This window comes from Piliocolobus tephrosceles, chromosome 5 (genome assembly GCF_002776525.5).
Source record: "Piliocolobus tephrosceles isolate RC106 chromosome 5, ASM277652v3, whole genome shotgun sequence".
NCBI classification, from domain to species: domain Eukaryota; kingdom Metazoa; phylum Chordata; class Mammalia; order Primates; family Cercopithecidae; genus Piliocolobus; species Piliocolobus tephrosceles.
In genome coordinates this window covers 10,610,996-10,616,885 of record NC_045438.1, presented here as the reverse complement: position 1 = coordinate 10,616,885, position 5,890 = coordinate 10,610,996, and the positions used below count along the sequence as shown (strand labels likewise).

Sequence of the window (5,890 nt, the reverse complement as noted above, 5' to 3'; positions counted from 1 at the left end):
ACCACTACTTGACATATTCAAAATGTGGTTCTTGGACACTGGTATCAAAATCATCTGGCACTTATTAAAAATGAAGATTATAGGAAGATGATTACTTATTTACACTAAGGAGTTTAATGGAACAAGTCAGCAGGAGATACTAAATTTAAGAATATATTAAAATTAATATTGAGGCAATTCCACTTCTAGATATTTATCCAAGGGAAATCCTTACAGATGTCCATAAAAAGGGCAAGGATGTAACTTTGTTTGTAACACTGAAAATCTGGAAATAACCTAAATATCCATCAACAGAAGAATGGTTAAATGATGCCATTTCCACCTTATGGCATACCACTAAATATTATTTGTTAAAAAGAAGTAAGAAAAATTCTCTGGGTCATACTCTATGGTGAAAAGTCAAGGTGCAGAACAATATGTGCAGTAAGATTTCATTTATGTAAAGAAAAAAATATGTCTATGTGAATGTATTAAAAAAAGATTGTGATGATACAAACCAAGTTAAGAAGTGATTACCTTTGGGAAGGTATGATGTTGAGAAGTGTGTTGGGGCGTCATTGCTTTATCTGTAGTGTTTATTGTTTTTACACTGACTAGGCTGTACACATATATTATTTGTGCCATTAAGAAGAAAAAGATTATGTATTTTTAAATGCAGCTGAACACGGTGGCTCATGCCTGTAATCCCAGCCCTTTGGGAGGCTGAGGTGGGAAGATTGCTTGACGAACCTGGGCAACATAGTGAGACCCTGTCTCTACAAAACATTAAAAAAATTAAAATTAGCCGGGCATGGTTGTGTGCGCCTGTATTCTTGGCTACTAGGGAGGCTGAGGTGGGAGGATCACTTGAGCACGGGTAATTGAGGCTGCAGTGAGCTGTGATTGTGCCACTGCACTCCAACCTAGGTGACAGAGTGAGACCCTGTCTCTAAAAAAATTTTTTAAAAATTTTAAATGTAGATGTTTAGGTTTCACCCCAAATCAGAAGAGTCTAGGAATCGACATTTAACTAAATTTTCAGTCCCTATCCTCTCAGTTGCCTGAGTCAGCAGCAAGCTCAGGAGGAAGCAGCCAGCCAGGGGAAGAGCTGGAAACATGATGTGGCCTGGGCAAAAGGCACACTGCAGGATTTCTCGTGTGGGGGAGGCAGTGGAGAATTCTGCCTGAGGGTTTTCGGTTTTAAGAAAGCCAAACAAGTCCGGGCGCGGTGGCTCACGCCTGTAATCCCAGCACTTTGGGAGGCTGAGGCAGGCAGATCATGAAGTCAGGGGATGGAGACCATCCTGCCTAACACGGTGAAACCCCGTCTCTACTAAAAATACAAAAAAATTAGCTGGGTGTGGTGGCGGGTGTCTGTGGTCCCAGCTACTTGGGAGGCTGAGGCAGGAGAATTGCTTGAATCCAGGAGGCGGAGGTTGCAGTGAGCTGAGATCGCACCACTGCACTCCAGCCTGGGTGACAGAGCAAGACTCCGTTCAGCGGCCGGAGAAAGTTCCTGTTAATGTCTAGGATGCCCTCTACAGGGCATCGCCATCTCACCCTGGTCCGATCCCACCCCTGGAGAAGTTTATCTGAATCTTGGAAGGGTAAGAGGAGGTACTTGAGATAGTTGCATTTATCAAAAGAGGGCATGAGAATTGAGGTGGGGCATCCTGAAGTGTGGCCAGCCCAGGGAGAGGGCACCGGCCACCATTCCACGTGGAGACATTCTGACAAGGATGAGGTAGGGCACAGGAATAAACCTAGTGGGAGTTTTCAGTATCTTTTCTGAACAGCTTCATCTATAAAACCAGGGGCTTGCCCTGAAAAACAGTCCCTTGTGCCCTGTAAGTCTGTGATCTGCTGAGACTCTCTGCTGGAGGCCAGGCTCATCAAACCCAACAGGGTGGCACCTCCTTGAAATGCTGGTGTGAAGGCCCAGGACCTGCAGCCTCAAATCAAGTAGGAGAAGAGCTGTGAGCTGGGCACACTGACCCAGTGTGATGGCAGTCAGGTCCCCAGATCCCCAGCCCAGCTTCATGGCTGTTCTCAGGACACTCCTCACAGATCACAAGTCCCTGTTGGATCAGGGACTTGGCTTTCACAACAGTTGAGTCATGCCAAGTCCGCCTGACCTGCCTGGTTGCTTCTCCAAAAGCTGAAGGCCCCATGCTGAGGCTGCCCTGCTGCCCTGCCTGGAGGGGAGGATCTGCAGCCGTGCCCTGATGTGTCTGCTCACCAGCCCCCTTCTGTGTCCCTCCTCGCCAGCAGGGGCAGACTATGAGATGGTTGACAGGGATGTCCAGATCAGAGTTGAGGGCAGGAGCCTTCCATGGCTGGGCCACTGGGGCTGGGGCAAGAGGGACTGAAAAGGAACCTAAAGTATGCCATGCAATTGTTCTGCGGCCAGAAGTTTCCAGCAGGAGGCAAAGGAGAGGAGAAAAGGGCATACATGACTGAATGCTCTATTCCTCCAAATTCGTAGTTGGAATCCTAACCCCCCGTGTGACGGTATTAGGAGATGGGGACTTTGGGAGGTGATTAGGTCATGAGAGCAGAGCCCTTGTGAATGGCAGCAGAGCCCCTATAAAAGAGACCCCAGAGAGCTCCCTCTTCCCTTCCACCAGGTGAGGACACAGAAAGAAGCCACCATCTCTGAACCAGGAAGCACGCCCACACCAGACACCAAACCTGCTGGTGCCTTGACCTTGGACTTCCCAGCCTCCAGAGCTGTAAGAAATAAATTTCTAGCTGGGTTTGATGGCTCACACCTATAATCCCAGCTACTTGTGAGGCTGAGGCAGGGGGATCACTTTAGGCCAGGAGTTTGAGACCAGCCTGGGCAACACAGAGAGACCCCATCTCTAAAAAGGTAAAAACAGGCCAGGCGTGGTGGCTCACACCTGTAATCCCAGCACTTTGGGAGGCTGAGGTGGGTGGATCATCTGAGGTTAGGAGTTCAAGACCAGCCCGGCCAATATGGTGAAACCCCGTCTCTACTAAAAATACAAAAAATTAGCCAGGTGTGGTGGCACATGCCTGTAATCCCAGCTACTGGGGAGGCTGAGGCAGGAGAATTGCTTGAACTTGGGAGACGGAGGTTGCAGTGAGCTGAGATTGCTCCACTGCACTCTAGCCTGGGTGACCAAGTGAGACTCTGCTTCAAAAAAATAAAACAAAACAAAGATAAAAACAACAACAAAAAATTCTGTTGTTTATAAGCCACCCAGTCTATGGTATTTTTGTTATAGCAGCCGAATGGACTAAGACATGTTCAATGACAAATTCATGACCTTGAAAGGTTATTCAGTAAGTCTGGGAGGGGCTGAGAAACCTGCATTTTTCTTCTTTTTTTTTTTCATGTCAGACAGGTAATGTGCAGACATGGTAACAAGGTTCAAGGGAGACACATCTCACACATATGCATAAACATCCAATTGTCATGTTTAAGAACTAAAGGATCAAAACTTGCATTTTAAAAGATTATCTTAGTCCAGGTGTGGTGGCTCATGCCTGTAATCCCAGCACTTTGGGAGGCTGAGATGGGAGGATCACCTGAAGTCAGAAGTTCGAGACCAGCCTGGCCAACATGGCAAAACCCCATCTCTACTAAAAATATAAAAATTAGCTGGGCATGGTGGTGTTTGCCTGTAATCCCAGCTACTTGGGAGGCTAAAGCAGGAGAATCGCTTGGACACGGGAGGCGGAGGTTGCAGTGAGCTGAGATCATGCCATTGCACTCCAGCCTGGGCTGAAAGATTCTCTTAGATCATGCACAGGCAGATTTGAGAATGGTGATTTTAGGTTAACCTGTGGGGTTTGTTCAGAAAGCTTGAGAAGGGTCAGAGGTCAGTGTGAGAAAGCAGACTTTGTTTCAGCTGTCAGGAGTTTCCCTCCCTGGGATAAGGGGCAAGAGCTTGATTCACCTTGTGACCTAGAACCTCAAAACCAGCCCCTTGGTACAGAGCCAGGCTGGAAGTGCAGCTTGAACAGCATCCCCAGGGCTGAGCCCCAGGCACAAGGCCCAGGAGGGGCTGCCAGGCCCACATCTGCAGTCAAGATTCTTACTGGGAAATTCTTACATGTTTGCAAAACGCAGCTAATGTTTCACGCACCGTCTGCATGAGCAGCTGCTTTCTATTCTTGACATGGGCCATAGGATCTCGAACCGGAGTGGACGTGTCCACATGTAATATAGACACTCCCTCTCCTGATAAGTCCGAAGCAGGGTGTGTCTGTAACGCCAGCTAAGGTAGGGCTCTGCTGGTTTCCTGACCACCCGTGGAAGTCTAAATCAGGCCTTCTGAGTGTACTAGCCAGTTTCAGCAATAGGCGTGAGTGCTTTAATTTTAGACAGGAGCAATCCTAACACTTACAGCAAACAGCCTTCCCATCAGGCTAAAAGTTCCAGAAAGTTTTATATTACAGCGCCAAATCCAGTGTTATGGTTCCAGTCAATTCAGGAAATAAAAAGTCTACAATTTATTTGGTTCTCTAAGACTCAGAACTCCTGGCCAAAAATGTACCCTTTGATCTCATCCCTTTAATCTGAAGTATTCTCTAAACGCATTTCCATTTTAACGAGCACTGCCTTCTACTGGCACAATACTCTTTAGGGAAGAAACTCGGCTTGTGTTTCGGGATTCCAATCCTTGGATTAAATTCAGTGTCATTATCGGTCCTAATGTGTGCGAGGTTCCTACCCTCAGTGAGCTTAGTGGCAAGAAGCAAAACTCAAGGATGTATATATACTAACAGCCACACCAGCAGTGCTGTGCAGGGTCTGCCTTCAAAAGACCAGAGCCAGAAGCGGGGGGTTCTCCGAGGGTGGCCATCGCTAGACGTGTGAGTTGCGTCTCAAAGAGTGGATAAGCTTTTAAGAGGAGGAGAGAGGGAAAAAGAACAATCCAGGTGCCTGCAGAGTTGTGGGGAACTCAGCGCAGCCAGGAGATAAGGCACGGGTGACGGTGGAGGTGATGGGACAGAGGAGCCTGGCCAGACGGTGGAGCCAGACTGTAGTGGGCCAGACTCCCTCGGATTTGCTCAAGTAAAGAGCTGAGGTACACAATGCTTCAGAGGAATCTCACGGAAATGGTGCGAGGCAGCGTAATTGGACCTCCCGATGCTAGAGCGTGGACAGTAGCTGTTCCCAGTCACTCTCTCTGGTGGCCCACGGTTTCTTGCCACTGCTTCTCTCTGCACGCTGTGTCCTCTGATCCCTCATAGGGCAACTCTGGCCCTGCCTCAAGCCAACCTGTAGGCCAAGCATCTGTCACCACAGTCTCTCGATTCTCGGTTCTAACTCGACAGAGACAATTTGATGAGCCAGTGGCCAATGGACGGCCTGTCCCCTGGTCAGGTGTCTACCCCTCGAATATCAGCTGTTCTGGTCGGGGGGCAGGGTAGGGGTGTTATACAGTGAAAACATAACCTACTGGGCTCACCCTTCAATAGAAGGGATCGTGTGTGTGGAAGTTGAAAGAAAGAGGCATGGCTGGGCAGGTCCTCCAAACAGGTCTCCTTCCACTACAGATAGTCAGTGGGAACTATCACTTTTTTTTGAGGAGGAAAATATCATAATTAAGGCTGTCATTCTGGAAGATTACTTTCTACCATGTGAAGGATAAGACTGAAGGGGAAGGGGAAGTTGCCAACACGTATCAAACATCTACCATGTGCCACATACTTGGCACATGTATCTACTGTATACCTAGCCCCTATGATGCTAGATACTGTTTGCATATTACTTTTCCTAGTTTTCACAAGAGCCCATTTTATTTATGAGAAAACTGTAATCTCAGTGCTTTGGGAGGTTCAGGTGGGAGGATTGCTTGAGTCCAGAAGTTTGAGACCTTCCTGGACCAAAGAAAGAAAACACACACATACACACACACACACACATACACACACA

General features: G+C 47.8%; 1 non-coding gene across 1 annotated transcript; it reads right to left on the bottom strand.

Moving 5' to 3' along the window:
- Window positions 1-3,340: 3,340 nt before the first annotated feature.
- Window positions 3,341-3,441, bottom strand: LOC111547360. Its single transcript, XR_002733109.1, has one exon. It is a non-coding gene; the product is annotated as a small nucleolar RNA U13 (small nucleolar RNA).
- Window positions 3,442-5,890: the final 2,449 nt, after the last annotated feature.